A 23,850-nucleotide genomic window follows, 5' to 3' on the forward strand; every position below is an offset into this window, starting at 1 on the left:
TTGGGACCTACAATAATACTCGCAAGTGAAGTAGAGATGATATTAAGCCAACAACCAAGATCCTCAACCAATCGTCTGCCACCCAATCACAATTGGTTTGCATAGATAGATAAACAAAGTTAAGACAACAATACAGGCTGGTTTGAGCTGGGACACCTTTGGCTTGTACTATGAGTAGGGCCAAGGACCTCACCAAAATCAGACGAAGGGACATTTTTGGCTTCTTTTTCCTGGGACTTCCATAGTTGCATGAGAGATGGATTATAGAATTCAGGAGAGATTGTGGAACTCAAGGGAGGAAGCTTAAAGAAAGAGAAAACACCAAATAGAATCCCCAGCTTTTAACCCTTCTGTTCATTCCATTAAAGGCTTCATGTCTCAGCACCAACAGGAGGTTCAGAATAATGAGTGACAGTAAGATTGCTGCTTGCCATCAGGCAAAAGAATTGTCTTTGCAGTAAAGAACTTCCACAATGACAAATGAGAAATTGTACATGAAACAGCTTTAATAAACATTCTGTTAAAAAAAATGAAATATCAAAAATTTAGATGGACACTTGTATCTCTTAATGTGTCTTGGTCAGCTTCTCCACAAACCTACGGAGGTGTTTATATACTTTATACTTATTACAGTATACATTTTTTAATGTTAAAAAATTAACACCCTAACTTCTTCACATGGTCAGTCATCCTTCTTGGGCACACATGGCTTTGGTGTCCGTTTGTGTGTCCAAAATTCCTCTTCTTACAAGAATACCAATCAGATCGGATTAAGGCCTGCCCTAATGACCTCATTTCAACTTAAACACGTTTTAAAGGCCATCTCTCCAAACCCAGTCATATTCTGAGGTATTAGGGGCTAGTGCTTCAATAGATGAGCTATGGGAGGGGACACAATTCAGCCATAATAACAGGATGTGGTGATTATCTGTTTATATGATTCTTTTTCTAAGTCCATACCAATGCATTTGTTAATAAGCTATCTTTTGCACTTGGCACAGTGCCCGGCATACAGTGGGATTGAGTGAATGTTTGATTAACGTATGGGTGACTACACATATGCTTAACATAGTTGTGGTTAGTGGGGAGGGTCTTATGGACGTGCCTCACTTTAGGTGGAAGGAAAAAGCCTTCTCTGTTGAGTATTAACTTTAAGGCCCTTGAAAGTTTCTCAGAAGCTCTTCTTGATGATATCTTTGTCTCCAACATAAAGATCCCTGACGTTATGGCTAATGAGATTTAAAAGTGTCAATTTTCTGCTACGCTGTGTTGTCTTCGGGCAATGCTCAGGCTCACCTGCCTGTGGACCGCGGTATCCGAACTGTTAAAAGAGTCAACAGTTAAGTGGAACACAGGCGAAAGCTTGGCAGTACAGCATAAGACCAAATGAAAAATTTAGTGAGAGGCTGAGAAGAGTGGTTACTAAACGGATCAGTTGTTTTGATGTCAAGGAGACAAAAGGAGATTAAAGAAATTGGGGGCAATACATAGAAACATCTGGATGGCAAATGAAAAATTCAGTCCATTTTCCCTGATGTTTGGTCCACACATTCCCCAATATCTGAAAGCATTCAGAAGAGTGGCTCAGTGCTTCATCTTCCTCCTGGGATTCTCTTATGTGTTCAGGCAGTCAAGCTTCTCCTACTCTTGACTCCCAGTATGTTCGGGGCCTAAAACACAGCGATTTACTAGCACCAAATGATCATAGCTGGGCAAGATTTTGTGTGTATCCTCTGGCATTCCAGGATGTCGGCAATAGTACTAGAAGCAGTAGTAAAAGATGTGTGGTGAGAAATATGTGCCCATCTGGGCACTGCATACATCTGAATATTTACCACCACATGTGAGGTCGAGCTGGAAGACAGAGGTAGTATTCCTCCATAGCACACTCCACAAGGCATCCTCCTCTCGGGACAGACAAACATGGTAGAAAGAATGTGTAATATGCCCAAGGAAGGAAACAGCTTCCCAGACTCACTGCCCTGAATTAGCATGTGAAAAGAAGTTCTGTGGACCCAGTAGGGAAAGGAGGGATGGTTCACAGACATGGTTTTCATCTTGTCCGCCTTTGAAAACTAAACTTTCTCATGTGGTATCTTTGAGGGTCATTGGCTTGGGAATTTAAGGAGCATTCTTTAAGTGACTTGAATATTCAATACAGGAGAGAGTGAAAAGAGACAAAGTCTAATCACTCTGTGGTGATGGTATTAAATACCTATAAAAAAGACTGCGGTGGCTCATCTTAGTGTAGACTTCTTTCCGGTGTTACAACACTGCGTAGTAAGTGATATGATAAGGACAAGCACAAGGTACAATTAGGGCACAGGTAGAGTCCCTAAACCAGGACGAAGGGGTCCCCAAGGAATGTCACAGCTAAACTAAAATCTGAATCACAATAATCTTAGTTAACCCTTATTGAGCCAGAAACAGCTCTACACACTTTACATGTATTACCTAAATTCATTAATGAACACTTCAACAATCCCCTGAGGGAGACACCTTAATTTATCCCTAGCTTATAGTGAAGAAACAGAGGCACAAAAAGTGAGGTAACCTGCCCAAACTTAATAAAGTTAATAAGTGGCAGAGCGAGGATGTAAAACCAGGCTATCTTTGGCTTCTCTGTGCTTCACCGTGCAAGGGATGACCAAGAGTTCCCCAGGTAGCAAGAAAAGAGAAGGACAGGGACAAAGAATCAGTAGATAAAAGCCATTCTCTAAAGAGGTCATCGGTTTTATAGAAGCCAGAGGTGAGTTAGTAGTTCAGTGCGGCTGAGAGGCTGGAGAAGTAAGCCAATGCCAAAGTATGAAGGGTCCCATAAATCCTTTTAAGGAGTTTCGGCTTTATGTCCAGAATAATGTGAAACAGAATTTGTTTTGAGAGACCCATAAGGGCTAGGCTTCATGAGAACAACCCTGGGAAGTTGGTCCTCATCCCAAACTGAGGAATGTTATAGGAAATTTAGGAATGGATTGTTTTGTAGTTTGCTAATGTTCATTTATCTTTTATAAAGCAAAATGATTGAAGGCTCTTATTCTAGATTGTGAAGTCAAATGAGTTTTAGTCTCATCTGTCTTAAATAAGAATGTACCAGACACTTGGCAAAGAGTCCAGGAATTTAGAGGTGGACTTCCTGACACCAGAAAACCAGGACTATCTGTCTCAGAAATGTGACTGCCTCAAAAATTTGAAGTTGCCAACCATTGCTTCTCCCACAAAGCCCGAGTCTCCATTAAAAGGCAAACAGCACCTTTACTGCAGCTGATACATGGGGTGTTTTGTCTTCGTGTTAATTTTTATTCCTGGGCTGAGGGCAAAGTTACCAACAATCATAGAAGAATTGCAGAAGGAAATAGAGCACCTAGCAGCATTTGGAAAGCCATTACAATAGGGGGCAAAATTCCTAACTACTTGTTATCAAGCAAGAGTAAATGCAAGGATGAAATTTACGAAACTGACGACATCAAGCCATCTTGTTTGCAATTTTGTATTTCCCTTTGAAAGAAACCCGACAGTTCAAATTATCTGATCGCACTCTAGGAAAATGTTCTTTAAGAAAAGAAATATATATTTATATGTTATATATAAAGGAAATATATACATATATAGACACACACAAAGAGAAAGAGAACACGTGTGCTTTTCCCCAGGTAGCAAGCCCCAAAACTAGCTTTCATTCAAACCAGATGAGAATGAATAAGATGTCATGCCCCTAGCCATCCTTCAGCTTCCTGTCTTCAGAGTATTATCCCACAGACTAAAGGTTAAAAAAAAAAAAATGGAGACACTTTAATCTTTCTCACACCTTCATCCCATAAACTGATTTTTGAGTCCCTGTTGCTACATCTGGATTCCGAACAAATGAAACTGAGCTCTCTTCCCCTCCAGTTAGAACAGACACATGCATCTGTCCTCAGTTGACACACACCCAGTCAAATGCTGAGCATTGGCTGGCCTTTTGTCATTGCTCTCTTGACAGTAAAATAACTATCATCTGGCTCAGTTGGATCAAAGAAGGACATGCATTTGATGTAGGGCTGTTCCTTTACAGCATAACACTTCGTCATGATTACCTCTTTGGCAACATGGTATGGAGATGAAAAATAGGCATCCTTTGATATGCAACAAACAATGACCAGACCTACCGATTGAACTTGACTGTTGGCCTGGTAGCCTCTTTCAAACTGCAGCTTCCAGAGTTCCTCTATTCTTTAGAGGTTTTTTCAGATGCTGGGTTGGAGGAAACCTTGAAGTGTGAGCCAAACTCAGAGAGAGAGAGAGATTGTTGGTATGTCTGCTCCAATAGAGAATTGAGGACGCACCACAGTTTATCTGGAGACCCCAGTGTGCCAAACAGTAGGGTTGTTTTAGGCTGTCTTAATCTCTGCCCCCAATCAAAGACCTCTGTTTCAGAAATGCTAGTTTGTTCACACATATTATTAATTTTCAGGCTGAGAAGTTGAAGGTCATTTTACCCATGAGGAAGCTGAGATCCAGAAAGGACGAATGGTATAAGTAAGGTCAAATCAAGTGTTTAGGTCCCACCTCAGGCTGGATGCCACTCAATAGAGCATTTCACAATCTTTTCATTTTTCATCACACTTATAAATTTCAAATTTTACCTTGGTCACCTGAGTATGGATAATGGAAATAATCCTAATGAAATAAATATAGGAAAGAATTTGGAGGTGGTGAGAGTGGTGGGTGTGGACATTATGGTATAGAGTGGAATAAGGAATAGACTATAGAATATGAAACAGAATAAGATAATGAAAGGATAAAGAAAAAGAAGAGAGTATTAGTTATAGATAGAATTTTGTCCCCCAAAAGATGTGTTGAAGTCCTAACCCCTAGTAGCTGTGGAAATGACCTTATTTGGAAATAGGGTCTTTGCAAATGCAACGAAGTTAAGATGAGGTCACTAGAGTGGGCCAGTTTTTTACCTAAGATACATCTCTCTGCCTACATGGTGGGGTATCGTGTACTGTGTAGTACTGCTGGGCCTCACAGTGCCTTATCTAGTCGACCCCACACACAACAAAGTAAAGAGAACTCCCCTTTTAGCATCCTCCTGCCTGGGACTCTGCATGTAGCACAAGTGATACAAAGCAACCCGAAGAGGAAGGGGTGCTTGCAGTATTCAAGGCAACTCTGTACTTACGCCTTGTCAACTGCCACATCCTGGCCACATTGTTCTGCTAAGGGGTGATTACTTCTTTCTTCTTATTTTTCTTCAACATAAACAGTTGTTTATTGTACATACTTCTAAAGTACATCTTTGGGGCGCCTGGGTGGCTCAGTCGTTAAGCATCTGTCTTCGGCTCTGGTCGTGATCCCAGGGTCCTGAGATCGAGCCCCGCATTGGGCTCCTTGCTCCATGGGGAGCCTGCTTCTCCCTCTCCCACTCCCCCTGCTTGTGTTCCTTCTCTCGCTGTGTCTGTCAAATAAACAAATAAAATCTTTAAGAAAAAAAAAGAAGTACATCTTTGTCACTTAAGAATGATTTCTAAGGGTGCCTGGGTGACTCGGCTAAGTGGCCAACTCTTGATTTCCACTCAGGTCATGATCTCAGGGTCCTGGGATTGAGCCCCTTGTTGGCTCCCCTCTCAGCAGGGAGGCTGCTTGAGGATTCTCTCCCTCTTCCTCTGCCCCTCCTCCCGCTTGCACTTGCTCATCCGCTCTCTCTCAAATAAATAAGTAAAAAAAAAAAAGGATTTCTAGAAGCAGAATTCCAGGGTCAAAAATTATGATAACTCCTGACATTTCTGAGACAGATCTCTAAATTGCTCTGACAACAGGTTGTATCAGTTTGCACTCCCAAGTAGAAAACACTTGATTTTGTCAAGTTCATACTACACTGTACTCTTATAAAATTACAAAATATGCTCATTTTATAGTAAACTTACCTATTTGCAAATCTACCTATAAAGTATAAATCTGTTAAGGATCATTTTGAAGGTGACATGTTTCTTTAATCTTTATTAGAGTCCTCTTTTAAAAACTTATGGTTTTTTTTTTTAATTTTTATTTATTTATTTGGGAGAGAGAGAGCAGAGTGAGAGAGAGAGCGGGGTGAAGAGAGTGGTGCATAGAGAAAAGGAGAAGCAGGCTTTCTGCGGAGCAGGGAGCCCGATGGGGGGCTCCATCCCAGGACCCCAGGATCATGACCTGAACCGAAGGCAGACCCTTAACCAGCTGAGCCACCCAGGCGCCCCTAAAAATGTATGCTTTTTTATTTGTCAGTGTACCTCAGCACCTGTTAACAAACAACAGATAGATAGTGCATAATAAAAATGTAAATAAATGAATATGAATTAATGTCCAAATGAGAAACCAATTTGAATGGAAATCAGTAACAGGGAGTATTATCAGGGTTGGGTTTTTTTGTTTTTTTTTTTTTAAATAGAGATTTCTTTAGTCAGTAATAAGACAAACAATTCCAAGAAAGAGGACGCTACCAAGATTTTGCCAAATATTATTTTATTACTCTTTCATCTCTATTAACAAAGTGCAAACAAAATCACAAACATCAGATACAAAAATGAAAAGCAAATCTCTTTCCCATTCCTGTGCCTGAATTGCCAAGAGGCAACCACCATTACAGCCAACCATTTTTAAATGATATCAATTCACTGAGAAGCATTCCCCAAATTCCATCAATCAATGAACACCATTCCTATAGATAAAAGCATGCGTCGCAGAACATTCCACAATTCCTCTTTCTACCCTTGGATGAAGATTCAGCTTGCAGGGCTCCAGGATGATGGATGACATCTGGAGACCAACATCACCTCCCACACCCAGGAGAAAGAAACAAACGTTTATCTGCGGAGCGTCTGTCTTGCCTTTCCAAAGAGGGCCCGGGAGCACATTTGTGTGTTCCAAGGGTGACATCCACTGGTGCGCAGTCAAAACTGCATGTGTCGGGCCTTCTATGATCTGCAAACGAGAACTCCTTAACTTAGACGTTAAACCAGGCGTCATGATTGTCAGATGTCCACCCATTTAATACTCCTGAATTTCTAAACATAGTGACCAGTCTTACCTACTTTGAACCTTAGAAAAGAAGATCTAATAAACACCAGGTCTAGATATGCTGCCTCCACAAATATGTGCCTCTGGATATGCATTCACTTGCAGCACAAATAAGATCAAGCGTGAGCTACACGCCCGTTACCGAGAGCCTCACACAATACCAGGCACCCTGAGCACTGGGTGTTATCCATAACTAATGAATCATTGAACGCTACATCACAAACTAATGAGGTACTACACGGTGGCTAACTGAACATAATGAAAAAAAAATAAATTAAAAAAATTAAGAAAGAAAGAAAAGAAAAAGACACAGTCATGCCTCAAGGATATTTTCAAGTAAAAAAAGAGATGAGAGGGGCTCCCGGTGGCTCAGTGGGTTAAGCGTCCAACTCTTGATTTCAGCTCAGGTCTTGATCTCGGGGTTGTGAGATCAGCCCCACATCGGGCTCTGGGCTCAGTGGGAAGTCTGTTTGAGATTCTTTCCCTCTGCCCCTTCCCTGCTCATGCGCTCGCTTGCTGTCTCACACTCCCTCTCTCCAAAATAAATAAACCTTTAAAAAAGAGAGAGAGAGATGAGACACGTGCACCGATAATAGGACATGGCAAATCCTGCAGTCATCTGTGCACTTGCTTGGACTTGATACATTATTTCCTTTAGCTCTCACAACAATTCCAGAATAAGCAGAATGTTACATATAGCAAACCTAAGGCTCTGAGAGGTCAAGTGACCTGCTCCAGTTGCAAAACAATAAATGTTTAATTACAATTCGGCTTGATTCCGAAGTCCAAGCTTCCAACACCACCCAATTCAATCCTTCAGTTTCACTCGTAGATCAAAGTTGATGCATGTTGTTCTCTAGCCTGTGTCTTGTTATCACAGATTCAGTCAAGAATCTCCATTCCTATAGAATTATTCCCCTATGAGCCTACTAGCAGACATAGCAAGATTATAAATATATAGAAAAAGAAATCTTGAAAGTCATCAAAATTGGTAAACCATGTTCTTCTTTATATTCAGCTTCTTGTGAAATTTCCTACCAGCTTCCCTATTAGCAGGCTTGTCGCAACAATATAGTTTCTTGTTTGTAACTTCTTGTGACCTCAACTTTCCTAGGAAAACAAATTCTGCCTTGCACACTTGTGGTCACCAAAACAAACCCCAACTTTGTCCTGGTTTGATCAGAGAAGCAAAACCACTAGGATGTTATGTATATAATCGGAAATTATCAGAGAGATTTGACCTCACTACTATGGGCATTGGGCAAACTTTCTGCTGTGATTCCACAGCTCTTGCTGGATCTGTGGTCAGCAGGACAGACAGACAGGAAGGAAAGAGAATTGTAAAGTGAGGGGGAGGGAGAACACTGACACATCAGAACCCATAAGAAAAGCTGGGACCCATGTTGATCTTTTCCAGATGTAAAGCCACCAACTTCAATGATGCAAGTGACCCTATAGAAGGAGCCGGCACTCTTCCCTACAGAGCTAAACATGCACTTGGTCCAGGAGTAGACACTAAAGGATGAGTCTGAGGATGAGTCTGGCAGGAGGTGGAGATGTCCTCAGTGGTCCCATGCAGAGAAGATGAGTCAGCAGATCCAGGAACATGGGTGGAAGCTACACCAATCATCTGAGCGTAACAATAATACACTGTTGTTATTTCCATCTTCCAAATCATGTGCAACATGTCTCTGTGACCCACACTAGCCTGGAACCACGCAGTGAAGGAAATTCTGGGAAACACAGTTCCAGCTTAGATACATTGACATAAGATAAAGCAAAATATGGTACACGAGCAGAATTACTTTGCACGATGTTTTATTTAAATACATGTTATTTATCTCCCTCTAAATCATTGCTAAGGCCAATCTATGGCTTATTTAGCTAAATTCATATGTCAATTCTGATCCAAGGGCCAGATAATAACTAAAAAAATAGGCTCCCCCTCATGAGGAAGAAACAGAATGAACACTTGGTTTCACCTAATGAAGGTGTCTTATAGGGAATAAGGGAAATAGGAAATGGACACAAAAGCTAAATGCCTTCTGAAAAAAACAAAAATTCTTCAATAATCTCAAATCCACCTGACAGGCACCTGGGCGGTTCAGTCGGTTGAGTGTCCAACTCCCGATTTTGGCTCAGGTCATGATCTCAGGGTCGGGAGATCGAGCCCTGCGCCTCCTCCGAGGTCAGCAGGGAGTCTGCTTCTCTTTCTCTCCCTCTCCTTCTGCCCCTCCCTCCGTGCCCATGCTCTCTCTCTCTCTCAAATAAATAAATATTTAATAATAATAATAATCACAGGGCACCTGGGTGGCTCAGTCGTTAAGCGTCTGCCTTTGGCTCAGGTCATGATCCCAGGGTCCTGGGATCGAGTCCCACATGGGGCTCCCTGCTCGGCAGGAAGCCCGCTTCTCCCTCTCCCACTCCCCCTGCTTGTGTTCCTGCTCTCGCTGTCTCTCTCTGTCAAATAAATAAATAAAATCTTTAAAAATAATAATAATAATCACAAAGCCACCTCACTTAATTCTATATGTTCATCCCAGGAAGCATGTATGAATTAAGTGGGCCAGCTGGACGCCTAGGCTTTTTGAACACAACCATTTACAATCATGAGATTCCATCTGCTCATGACCGTATGAAGCTGGAATCCAAGGCTACACCATCCCATTATGCATAGCATGATTCTGTACACACGGTGGCCACACACAGGCCTTCCCTCCCACCCCTTTTTGGCATTACTGAAGTAGCAACCAGAGCAAGTAATCCTGGAGGCTTCCGAAGTTCTTCAAGGAGACACTCCTCCACAACGTTTCATTTGGGCCAGGACCCCAACAGCAGTGAAATGGATTCTTTCACGTTCAACTATTTCAACTATTTCTAAAAGTTTTCATAGATGTGGCGGATTGAACGGCAACTCATAATTGATCCAGAGCAGTTTAATTATTTTTTTAAAAAATATTTTAAATATTTCAGTTATTGATTGATTGATTGATTGATGCATTTGGTGAAGGAGGGAGAATCTCAAGCAGACTCCCCACTGAGAATGGAGCCTGACACAGGGCTCGATTTCACGACCCTAAGATCATGACTTGAGCTGAAATCAAGAGTCAGACACTTGACCAACTGAGCCACCCAGGTGCCCCCAAAAGCAGCTTAATTCTTATGAAAATAATCCATGTACAACTGGAATGTCGTGTTAGCATAGAATTAACTACTAGCTATAGTTTTCTGGTCTCTCAGTAGACTTTAAAAATCTGGGTTTGCTTAATTCTAGTCTATTCTCTCAATTATATTCCATTTGTTGTATCATCTTTCAGAATAAAGCACATGACAGATCAAAAAATACTGTCTCCATGTGACTATTTAAGGCAGCCAGATATCATACTCTTCAGTAGTCTATACTTAAGTGGATAGGAGACCTATGAGCAGCCATGGAAAAGCTTTACTAAATTTCATCATATATATTGAAACCTGCCCTATGTTGGTGAATCATCATGATTTAATTAGGCTGAGGGTATAGTTGCCTTTTGCATACTCCAAGTTGAGACACTCTGGACATTTAACACTTATGAGCTAATCATGATTACTTTGGGATCTGATCAAAGCATTGACTTTAAATTATTTTTAGACTACAAGTATAGAATATATACACAATGTATGAGGTTAAATAAATCAATATTTTGCATTCCATATTGAAAACCACTACTGGTAGAAAATGAATTCTTAAAAGTAAAATCACTATATAGCATAAGAAGTTGAGTATGAAGGGATTATTAAATACCAAAACGCTGCACAAAAATACAAGGCATTGCTGCATTTGGCCAACAGAAATTTCTGTGCAGCCAGTCTGTGCTTGCATGACAAACAAATAGAGCAGCTTTCCAACTGAAATCGGAATAAAAAGAAACCATATTGCATGAATAATGCTAAAGCATCACTCAAAACTCATGCCTCCATGTCTAAAAGGCATTAAAAATGCCGGGACTCAGAGAATAATAAAGGCTTAACACAAATGGGCACCCAATCCCAAAGACTGGGTGATACGAGAGAGAAACTGTGGGAGATTCCACATCAAGAAGAGTCAATGCATGGATGGTGCAGGTGTCCTTGTGGATTCATTTAACTGGTGGGTGTCTTTATCCCCACTTGAAAGACCAAAGGCAAAATTGCTCATAGATGACACAGATCTAATAAGGCCTTACTGCGTTTCTCTGCTGAAAAAGATTTATACCAACAGCACTCTCCTATGATATGCTCAGTGGAACACAGTCATGTTCACATTGATTTAAACCACATTTCATATTCTTGAGAGAGGAATGGAAATTCATATTTATTATGTGCCTAGTTTATGCCACACATTAAGTTGTGTATTTTTCTGATAAATCTCCTATAACAACATTACTTTCTTTTTTACCATGATTTCTATTTACCTGTGAAGAAGTTGAAGTTCATAGAGACGAAATAATATTTTAGAGGTGATACGTGGCAGAGCTTCCCTGGAATCCAAGTCATTCTGACTCCAGATCCATATACTCCTTGCAGGGCACCATTTTGTTCTTGACAACAATGCCGCGCTGCCCGCTGGCCTTGGCTTTGCTCGGGTGCTCCTTTGGCATGAGCCCTTGGGTACCAGCTCTCTGCTGTAGAGCCCAGCTCAGGTACCCTGGGGATTTTGGAATCCCCAAACCTCTATCACCTATTTCAGGGTCTTTTTTTTTTTCTTTTGGAGAGTGAGAGAGCAGAGCAAGAGAGAGAGCACAAGCAGGAGGAAGGGGCAGAGGGGGAAGGAGAGGCAGGCTCTCCGCTGAGCAAGGAGCCCAACGTGGGACTCGATCCCAGGACCTTGGGATCATGACCTGAGCTGAAGGCAGACGCTTAATCACCTGAGCCACCCAGGCGCCCCACTTCTAGAGTCTTTTATTATATTTTCCTTTGTCCAAGGTGGGAGTGGGAGGGGATCCTTCACCAAGTTTTCCTCACAGACACTCCCTCTGTCCTCAAAGCTGCCAGAATATGTCACAGGATCTCTTCTATGGGACTTTGGAAAAACAAAAACAAAAATACAGGGAGCCATGCCACAAACATCTCCTTACGCCGAGAATCCCAGAGCTACCCCCTTCTTCAAGTGGAGAAAAGGAAAAAATTCTAAGGGGAAAAAACATCTAAATTATACTCACAAAAATTTATACTGCCCCATAGTACTGAGCACAGTACAGTGACCTGCTCGGATTTGCTGTTTAGGACAGTTGCTCTCGGGGCGACCTCGGACTAGAGTGGGGCAAAAACACACATGAGGGGGTTGGGGAGCAGAGTAACCCGGGCGAGAGCAGCAGCTGCGGAGATGAGGGGTAGCAAACATACTCCGAAGGTCAAACCCAAGGACGTCATTATGGACTGGGGGCGGGAGGGGGGCGGGGGTCAGAGAAGGAAAGTGTCAATGATGCTCCTTGCTTAGATCTTGAATCGTCACAGCAACCTGGGATATAGAGACTATTGAAGTAACTAAAGAATCTCGGGGCACCTAGGTGGCTCACTCGGTTAAGCGCCCGACTCTTGATTTCGGCTCAGGTCATGATCCTGGGGTCCTGGGATCAAGCCCCGTGTGCAGCTCCCTGCTCAGCAGGGAGTCTGCTTCAGGATTCTCTCTCCCTCTGTCCCACCCCCTGCTCACTTTCTTTCTCAAATAAATAAATAGATCTTTAAAAAAATAAAAATGGTCTGGTGTGGAGACTGGTGGAAGCTGGTATTTTAAAAAAAAAAGTAGCTAAAGAATCTAAAGTGTAAGAGCAGTGTCATAATAAGGCACTGTATTGTCTGAGCTAATTTGTGTTTGATCCAAGCCCTTCCCCCCATAGCCCATTATCAAAAAGCAATATTTTTATTCTTCTGTTAAATAACAACAAATCCAGACTCAGTAAGGAGAGACTTCATTCAGAAAGGATTATTGCTGGGGAGGCGGGAGGGGGGGGGCACTCTTCCCGAGGGAGAAGGGGAGAATATTGCAATAAGGAGAGCCCTGTGATCCTGAGACCTGTGGAAGTCTCAGTAACAAGGCTGAGGGGGGCTTTCTATAGAGAGTCAGAAACAGGGCTGGAAAGAACTGAGTGTGGGAACATGGGATGAAAGGGTGGCAGGATCAAATAGCAGGTCACAGAAAGTTTTCCCCAGAGCCCAGCTGATTCTTGGAAGGATACAATGAGGCGCAAAGCTCAGGCACTTGGGGAAAGGAGAGAAGCACACGATCAAAGTAATAAGTATTTTGTGTCTATTGATCAATGGGGACAAGCTGTTCAGCTAATTATTTATGAGGCCAAGAATGGGAATTTGAAGGGACTGTGTCTGGCCTTGTCATGGGTAAACCGGGGGATATCCGTGAGTCTTATCTAAGTCATATGAGGAAGGATGGTTTTTGCGGTAAGCCCTTTTCCAGAACACAAAGGGAAGGGAGATTTCTGAACCTTCACTGTTCTCTAGGGTCGGTTAAAATTAAAATTGTCATCTTGTATCATGTTTAGTGTTGACACAGCTAAGCCATTAGCTGCTGCGTAGACAAGGGTTAATACCCCTGCTCAAAAACGTCTATTCGACACCGGCTCTGGACTCTAGCATTTAACAGTCATCCTACGGGGTTATGACATTCGACATTGCCTCTTAGACACCCCCTTTGAAATGCACATATGCCTGGAAAACTGATGAATTAATAACTCTTGCTACTCTTTAATGGGACAGCAGACTGGAAAGAGCTAGTATTTTCACAAGATCTACTTGGAGCTAAGCACGTTCATTTTACTCACTCATTTGTTCATTCATGCAACAATTTTTAATGGTGTCTTCCCTGTGCCAGGCGCTGTCCTATGCCAGGGGGATTCAGCCGTGAACAACAACTGCAGCAACAACAAAAACACCCTACCCCTTGGAGGTTCCAGCTAATGGAAGAGCTAGCCAAGTTAAGTATATAAATACATAAATTATATAAACTTCTTTTCATGATGACAGTTATGAAGAAAATGAAATTAGGCTAAAGAAAGAGACAGTGGGGAGTGAATGATTCCTATTTTAGATAGTAAAGTCCAAGCAGACTACTCCAAGGAGAAATTTTAAAAGAGAACTGCATGGTGCAGAAGAGGAAGCTGTGCAAACATAGAGAAGAATATTTCATGCAAAGTAACAGGCATGTGTAAAGGCCCTGTGGCACCAATGGGCTGAGCAATTTGAGGAAGAGCAGGAAGACCAGTGTGGGCTGGAGCAGAGAGAGAGAGAGAGGAAGGGAGGGAAATGGGGAAAGGGGTCAATAGAACAAAAGCTTTTCTTTTCTCTTCTCTTTTTTTGTATTTCTGCCTTATTAGTTTTTGTTTGTTTGTTTGTTTTGAGAGAGAGAGCACGTGCACACGAGCGGGAGTGGGTGGGGCAGAGGGAGAGAGAGAAGCCCAGCACAGGGCTCGATCTCATGACCCTGAGATCATGACCTGAGCTGAAATTAAGAGCCGGACCGTTAACCAACTGAGCCACGCAGGGGCCCCTCTGCCTTATTTCTTTTAATCCTCACAATTACCTGCTTTATTTGGGGGAAGAAACCTGAGATTCAGAAAGGTTTAGCATATTTCTTAGGGTGTGACACAGCTTCTGATTGCAAGTCAGTGTTATCAGCACCAGTTAGAAGGAACCCAGAAAGTCACGAAGAGCCTGCTGAAGCGCCAACCTCATGTTCTTGCCCAACGTGAACTGGTGTCAATCTTGTAAATTCTCAGGGTAACCAGCATGCATTGGCATCTAACTATAACTTGGGCTCTTGGTCTCCATTTTTAGACTCTAAGCCCATTTTAAGGAGCCCAACACTTTATAACAGAACTTCCCGCTCCTAACCCTTAGTGCTTCGCAGGACTCAGTTCCTGTCGATTGGGAAGGCTCGTCGGACACGCTTGAGGCACAAAGGTGAAGGGAAGAACCTCTCCCCACCTTTTTGAAAAGTTCTTCCCACCCCTACCAGGCCTGATCCTTACCCTCTGGGTATCCAAACTTCCAACTCCCGCGTGTCTGTTCTCTGACCAGTTACAGCGGAGGTTCGATCATATCTACTCATCAGCTATAGTGTTTGCTAAATGGTGTGAGAAAATTAAAGAACTACAGTACTGATATTTACCTTCCAAAAGGAAACTCATACAGACAGAATATCCAAAATAATGTTTCTCTATCCTGTCTCTAAAAGAAGGTCCTTTAAGAATTTCTGACTGCAATCTGACCAATTTCTCCACCAAGATTTATATAGAATGTGTGTTATTAGTAATCACTCCTCTGGCTTTGTGTCCCCCTGCTCCGTCCCTCGTTCTGGCACCAACCTGGGCATGAGTCCCTGATGATTTGCCACTTTATCGCCGTGTGACTATGGGTAAGGCACTCAAGGTGTCAGCCCAGGTCCCCGGAGCAGCAGATACCACCAAAGAACTAAATAAGCAAAGATTAAATCATGGAAACTTCTGCAAGAGAAAGTGGGGAAGACTGGAAGAGCTATTAGACCATGACGCAAACCTGACCCTCAGTGACCGACAGAAGGAGGGAAGGGTGACAGGGAATGTAAGGAAAGTTCCGCAAGGCCACCAAGCATCCTTAAGGGAAAGCCGGCTGTCAGAGGAGCCCTGTGTTCCCCAGGAATGGGTCTGCCTGATGACCCCTGTGGCGCTTGGTCCCGGCTGGGAGCAGCTGCTGAGAAGCCCGGCCTCGGTGCTAGCAAAGGCAGAAGCGGGTTTTAAAGCAAAGCTGGAGTTGGTTGGAGTTCGACCAGACATATTCTTAGGGCTCCCACCTTGAACCTCAATCTCAGTCCCTCATCCTTAACATGGGGCTAAGGTACTACTGAAATCACACGCAGGTGAAATGCCTGGATAGCCGCCTTGCCTACTGAAGATAATTCTACTATAATCATCATTGAGTTTTCACTTGTATAATTTTGCAAGGAAAAAAAAAAATTTTTTTCCTAAACCTGAGAGAATATGACAGCCTTTTACACAGTTTAAGTGTAAGAAAATCAGTTGTTATTACAAAATTCATAAGTAAAGTCAGGGTTCTCTAACAATGAATATAATTTCTTAATTAAAATGAGCACCATAGACTCAAAGGTCAGGATTATTACAGTTAGAGCAGATGATTCCTACCAGGAGCTTCTTATAAATAAGCCACCTAATTTTATAATGACAAGAGACAGGATTAGTATAGATTTGATGAGAAAATTGTTTCCTTCTCTTCAGGCCCTGTGTTTATATATTTAAACTACCTGACTGGTCAATATTCTTGTCTTCTTTTTATGTTTATCATATGAAAATAAAAGTAGGTAAGATTTTTAGCGCTCTGTATTCTCAAATCCCCGGGTTAACAGCTCCAATGTTCTAACACATTGGCTCCAGTTTCCTTCTGTTGGAGCCTGTGCCCTCTGGGTGCATATTTATTTCAATCAAGATGGAAACAAAGATATTTTGAGCCTATAAACATTTATCACCACAGTTCGTTTTCATAATGAAATCGTCCATGTAATGCACTTAGAATAGAGCTCTGTCTGACGCATAGTGAGTGCTAGGTTGCTAGTAGTTGGTATGTCACTGTGATTGTGTTAGCCTCTTCATTCTGCATGCATCTGCTTTTGCTGATTCCTTTCCTGGATATCATTAGGCTTCTTTTCTACAAGTTCAAGTACCACTTAAGGGGCATCTGGGTGGCTCAGTCAGTTAAGCATCTGCCTTAGCTCAGGTCATGATCCCAGGGTCCTGGGATCGAGCCCCACATCGGGCTCCCTGCTCAGCGGAGAGCCTGCTTCTCCCTCTGCCTCTCTGTGCTCTCTCTCAAATGAATAAATAAAATATATTTTTTTAAATGCCACTTAAGATCAGCACAAACACTACGGCCCATATGAAGCCCTTCCCTCTCTCTCTCCCGTAGTACTTAAGCAGATTCTTATATTACACGGTTTTTTCCCTCCCTTATATTACAGTTCTGTGTCTTGTACCTTCTTTTGAGCAGTAAGCAGTAAGTGATTTGAAGAGAGGGACTTCATCCTATTTATTTTTATATTCTCTGCAATACCTGCTGAGCGGTTGGGGCATAGGAGTTCAAGGAACATTTGTGAATTCCTCGTGATCAAGAGGTAAAAAATCTGGTGGATGGCAAACAGGATCAGCATGGGCAAAGCAAGGCAGAGAAAGTGAAGAGTTCAGTGATTGCTTGGGAGGGAGAAGGCACTTTGGGGAAGAGAAAGAAGCTTCAGTGACTCTAGGCATCGTCTTCCTTCTTCCCTTCTTTCCTTCCTTACGTCCAAAGTTGATTAAAAGGCCAACTACGTGGGGCGCCTGGGTGGCTCAGTTGGTTAAGCGACTGCCTTCGGCTCGGGTCATGGTCCTGGAGTCCCGGGATCGAGTCCCACATCCGGCTCCCTGCTCGGCGGGGAGTCTGCTTCTCCCTCTGACCCTCCCCCTTTCATGTGCTCTCTCTCTCATTCTCTCTCTCTCAAATAAATAAATAAAAAATCTTTCAAAAAAAATAATAAATAAATAAAAGGCCAACTACATTCTAGATGCTGAGGAGGAAAAAGGAAAACAAATGAGTAGCTACTACTATATATTTTGCATACCAGGCACTCTACATATATTATTTTATTATATCTTCATATTAGCATCCCAAGAAGAGTATTATTAAGCCACAATTGAGAGATCGGGAGATTTTTGAAGTCCAGTCATCTACCTGGGGTGACACTACTAGTGAGGGACAGTGCTGGGACCGAACCCCACGGGCGCCTGAGACCACCTGGTGCCGTTTCTGTGTTGATAAGGTGCCGAGGTTCAACCTGCTGTCCCTCGCTGCCTGCAGATGATGCAGCTACTTAGAAAAGAAAACTGAAAGTCAAGAATGGAAAAGAAATCACTGAGTTTGTTTCTTTTTTTTCTTAAGACTTTATTTTTATTTATTTGAGAGAGATAGCAAGAGAGAGCACAAGCCGGGGAGGGGGGGCGGGCGAGGACGGGGAGAGGGAGAAGCAGACTCCCCGCTGAGCAGGGAGCCCCACTCAGGGCTCAGTCTCAGGACCCCAGGATCACAGCCTGAGCTGAAGGCAGACGCTTAACCGACTGAGCCACCTAGGCACTGAGTTTGTTTTGAAACACTTCATGTTATTTCTGGGTCATTTGCATCTAAAGGATCCTTCGTGTGCCAAACTAGGAGAGCACAGTACCTGGTTCTCCTTCTCTGGATTCTTCAACAGAAACCAATGACTTTGAAAATCTTTAACAAAGAGAATGTCCATGAATGATCTTGAGACCCATCGCCTCTTGATATTCTGTTAGAAGGAAGAACACTGTCCCCAAGAGGAGTCTCTGGGAATCGTTTAGACTGGGTTCGTGTCTCTGTAATAGCTTGTTTTTTTGGCAAAGCAGATGTTAGGGAGCTCAGAGAAGACGAAAATCTTTGGGATTTGGGTGTGTTCAGAAAAACATATTTGCAGCAGAGCGAGATTGTCTCAGTTGATGTCATTGGGTTGGGTCTGACCATGGGCCAACGCCTTTCATGTCTCACTGGCGTTCAGGATTTCCAAACCCTGAGTGCCTTAGGACAGTGAAATGCTAGTGGAAAAAAAAGAAAGCTCCCCTGGAGCTTCACTGTACAAAGAACAAAAGAGAAACATGAGGGAGAGCCAGGAATTCATGTCTCTTCCAGAGAAAACCGAAAAAAGCCTTAATATTTACAATGTATTACTTCAGTATAATCTTCTTGTGAAACAGATATTAAGTTATATGGGGAAAAGAGAGGATGGGCTACGAAGAAAATGGAAAACAAGGTGCTTACCCTTCTAGAAAGGGACATAATTATCTTTGTTAAGTAAATGCTATGTGGCTGTTTTCATGTAGCTTAAAGAAATTGGTAAGTGACCAAGGGGACTTTCTCCCAGTTACAACACCCCTAATTGGTGTTTCTTTGTTCCTTTTTTTTTTTTTTAACTTGAGAGAGCGAGAAAGAGAGAGCATGAGTGGGGGGTGGTGGGAGGGCAGAGGGAGAGGGACAAGCAGACTCCCTGCTGAGCAGGGAGCCCAACATGGGGCTCAACCCAAGACTCCGGGATCATGACCTGAGCCAGAGGCAGACGCTTAATCAACTGAGCCACCAAGGCGCCCCCTTCTTTGCTCCTTTTAACAGCTCTTAAAACAATGTGTGACAACATCCCAGAAACATGACACAGTGGATAAAAGTGGCTTGGGGTATGAACATACCAGCGGCTAAACCTGACTCTGACATTAAGCTTGTTAGCACCCTGGACAAGCAGGCTAATCTCTCTGCTCCTCAGCGTCTGCTTAACTGGTGAATGTACTATCTACCTTGAAAGACAGTTATGAGGACTAAAGAAAATAATGTAGGTGAAATTTATCTGGCATAATACCTATCATATAACAGGGATTTAATAGAACCATATGTGGTCATAATCAGCGATAAAGCAAGAGCAAATAACTTTTTTTTTCCTATCTGACACCAGATGATATTGGACGTATTTTCAGCTAGCTGGGGAAACTGTCCAGTTGGTCGAAGGGATCAGATTCCTCAGTTACTTTGGCATCCTTCTGCCACAGCTGCGATGGTTTGGATGTCGGTGTCCCACCCCACCCCACCCAGATTCTTCTGTTGAAATCTTGGTCCCTAGTGTGATGGTATTAGGAGATGGGGCCCATGGGAGGTGAGTAGGTCGTAAGATTGGAGCCCTCATGAATTAGATTGGTGCCTTATAAAAGGGACCTCCCTCCCCCCACCACTGAGCCTTAGCCCCTCCCACCATGTGAGGACACAGTGAGAAGTCTGACACCTAGAAAAGGACCCTCACTCAGTCGAGGTGGCACCCTGACCTTGGACTTCCAGCATCCTGAACAGTGAGAACTAAATGTCTGTTGTTTATAAGCCCCAGTCTGGTATTTTGTTATAGCAGTACACATGGACTAAGTCACCAGCCTTTTAGTTACTTTATCCACATTCTTCTTTGATGCTTCTTTAGAGAAAAGGTTAAGCAAAACCAAGAGAATTATTCATCAAAATTCCTTCCAGTAACATCCCTCTGCCTTCTAATGTCATAGCTTTGGCAACATCCAAAAGGGAGCTCCAGGGCATCTTTAAAATAATCTGTTCTCCATCAACCCCACCCCTCATCTCATCCCCTCCATTGTAACTCAAGACCATCCTCAACCCTAGCAGAGTTGGATTTGCTCACTCTCAGCCCAGGAAGAATTGAAGTATGTTACCGCTGTGCTTGCTACTTTATAGATTCCTATCCTAGGGCTGGCAGACAAAACCAATGAAAAATCTCAGAAAACTGGAGAGGGCATATAACACAGGATATAAAAAGTTAGCTTATTGTAGAATTGACATCCATGAGTCTAATATTTTTGGAAAGCTGCTGTTTTAGGCAGAATAATAGCCCTAACGATGCCCATGTCCTAATACCTGGAATTTGTGAAAATATTGACTTATATGGCAAAAGGAATTTTACAGATGCAATTAATTTAAGGATCACAAAATGGGGAGATGATCCTGGATTATCCAAGTGGACTTACGGTAAACACAGAGTCTTTATAAGAGAGAGGCAGAAAAGTCAGAAAAAGAGATGGGAACATGTGACATTGATGATTTTGAAGATGGAGGAAGAGGCTGAAAGCCAAAGAAGGTAAGAAGCTTCTAGAAGCTTGAAAAGACAAGGGAATGAATTCTCCCTTAGCCTCCAGAACCAATGTAGGCCTAAAGACACCTTGATTTTAGCCCAGTGAAACCCATTTCATAATTCTGACTTCCAGAACTGTAAGATAATAAATTTGTGTTGCTGTAAGCACTACATTTATGGCGATTTGTTACAGCATCAATAGGAAGCTAATACAGCTACTAGATTTTTTTTTTTAAGATTTTATTTATTCATTCAAGACACAGAGATATACAGAGAGAGAGAGCACGAGCAGGGGGAGAAGCAGAGGGAGAAGCAGTCTCCCCGCTGAGCCAGGAGCCTGGGGGCTTGATCCCAGGATCCTGGGATCATGACCCGAGCTGAAGGCAGACACTTAACCATCTGAGCCACCCAGGTGCCCCTAGATTTTGTATTTTCATCATAAAATGAATGCCTATTATAGGGTTGTCAAATTTAGCAAATAAAAATACAGAACACACCATTAAATTTATATTTCAGATGAACCACATGTAATTTTTTAATGTTAAGTATGTCCTGTGCAATATTTGGGACACACTAAAAACATTCATATATTTTTTTAATATCTGAAATTCACTTAACATCCTGTATTTTATCTTTGCAACCCTAGGTCTATAAATTGACTATCTCTGAGGGTAAGAATACTTTTGTCTTTTCATCTTAAGCCTACTTTTTGCAATTTTTGAGGTCTCAGTTCCCCTAGAACTATCATATGGAATTTTGATTAGAAAGTCAAATTTCACCTCATCTAGTTTCATTAAAATACTCTAGGTTTGGGCTATCGGTTTTTCCATATTTTCGTAATGAAGTTCCAATTATGTTCACATGGAAAATTCTGGGTGCCTAACACCTGATCTTTTTGTCATGGCCTGTCTCTAGACCTCCTCAGAAAAGCACATTTTTTTGGTATGAGGTGCATATGGGAGAAGGCAACTAGAACTGAAATATGCCAAGTGTGGCTGTGGTTTTGTAACACATGGGAATAACGCACTCTCTTATGTTCTTGTTACTGGGGCTGTCTCCCCTTGGATGTTTCCTAGATACCTCGAATAGGTCAACACCCAAGCTCATCATTTCTATCTCCTTTTCTCCCTATTTTGGGTGAATATCATCACCATCCACCCATTTACCCAAGCTATTCTGGAGCCTTCTCTATCCTTCCATCTCATCGGCACATGTTGGTTATGCTGTCTTCTTCATATTCCTCAGATGTGCACCTTCCATTCCAGTCCCGTCACTGCCCTGGGTTAGGCCCTCGTGTACAATTTCCTAACTGGGCCTTTTACTGCCAGTCCCCCTCTAGAGCGTGAGAGGTCTAGCCTGATCCATTATCCACAGTCTTTCCTGAGTGACCTTTCTGAAACCAGATCTGATCACTTTACTCGCTGACATAAAGCTTTAAATGGCTCCCCAGTACTTTCCTTATAAATTCCAAACCCTAAACATGGGAGGAATGATCTTTCTTGCTCTGACCCCTTCCCTCTTTCCAGCTCTCTCCACCATTTCATTTGCATATATTTGAGTTAAACAGAACTACCTTAGTGACCCCACAGTTTCCCTCTACCATATCTTCCCTTCTTCACATATTCTATCACCCTTGCAGAGAATGCCCTTGCTCTATGTATTTCTTCAGCTAACCACTGTTCATCCTTAAAGTTCATTCAGGTTTCATCCCTTCCTACTAGCCTTATCTGAGTCTTCTCTCAATTTTGAGTTTAAAACTTCTTTACTCTAAAGTTTAAGATTTCTTCTAAGTCACCCTTGATAAAAGCACCTGGGCAGCCCAGTTGGTTGAGCCTCTGAGTCTTGATTTCAGCTCAGGTCATGATCTCAGGGTTGTGAGACCGAGCCCCAAGTGGGGCTCCATGCTGGGCATGGAGCCTGCTTAAGATTCTCTGTCTCCCTCTGCTCTTCACCCTGCTTGTGTGCACACGCTCTCTCTCCCTCTTTCTCTCTAAAATGAATAAATCCATGTTTTTTAAAAATAAATGAATCACCCTTGATAATTGGTAGTCAGGCATCTCATCAGTGACACTGTTTCCATAGTTTGTGCTCATGATCTCTACTTTATCAGTATATTTAGGGATGACAGTATAAATTTAAGGCTTATCAAAGAACATGTTGTTATGTGCATTTCCTACTGGATAAATTCATAATTTTCTCTTTTTTTAATGAATTAAATATCACATGAATTTAAAAGTTCCTATTGAAAGTAAGTTGGAAGATTTCGACAAATATGAGCACCTAAAGGATGGTTCTTCACTATACTATCAGTTGATCACACCAAATCTTCCTAATTTTGTATAATCCATAATATATTCTGGGAGATTTGGCAGTTCCCTCTTTCAATAATTAAATATTTTGGTATGTTATACTTTCTTATCTTAATATTCATCATAGGTAAGTTTTTTTTTTAATTTCAAGTAAAAAACCGGGATTTAAATTAAAATTCATGGAGCACCTGGGTGGCTCAGTCAGTTAAGTGTCTGCCTTTGGCTCGGGTCATGATCCCAGGGTCCTGGGATCAAGACCCACTTCAGGCTCCTTGCTCAGCAAGGGGCCTGCTTCTTCCTCTCCCTCTGCCTGCCATTCCCCTTGCTTGTGCTCTCTTTCTGTCAAATAAATAAATAAAAATCTTTTAAAAAATGGTTAAAAAAATTAAAATTCAAACCAGAGACTGTGCTACCAATATAAATAATTTAGCCAAGATTACAATGCAATAAACTGATAGCTTTGATAGAAAGCTCTATATACATACACAACATCATACCTTATTGCCTAATGCCAGAAAGTTGCATTGATATCAATTATAAGATGCTTCCATATTTTAGAAACATTAAAATGTGAAAAAATATTCATATTACAGATTGAAGAAACAGTTTTATTTTATTTTATTTATATTTCTCTCTCTCCCATTAAACTATATTTTCCTACAGTACAGTTTCTATGTCTTTATATTTTCAGATGTCTGATGAAATGTTTCAAAAAGGAATGAATGGATGAGAATGTTCAGAAAACCCATAACCTTTTAATCTCGGCTACATCCAATATTTCCCTTTGAGGAAATCATCCAAGGACAATTCTTTATACAGACTGTTGTGTAT

This window comes from Neomonachus schauinslandi, chromosome 6 (genome assembly GCF_002201575.2).
Source record: "Neomonachus schauinslandi chromosome 6, ASM220157v2, whole genome shotgun sequence".
Taxonomy (NCBI): Eukaryota; Metazoa; Chordata; class Mammalia; order Carnivora; family Phocidae; genus Neomonachus; species Neomonachus schauinslandi.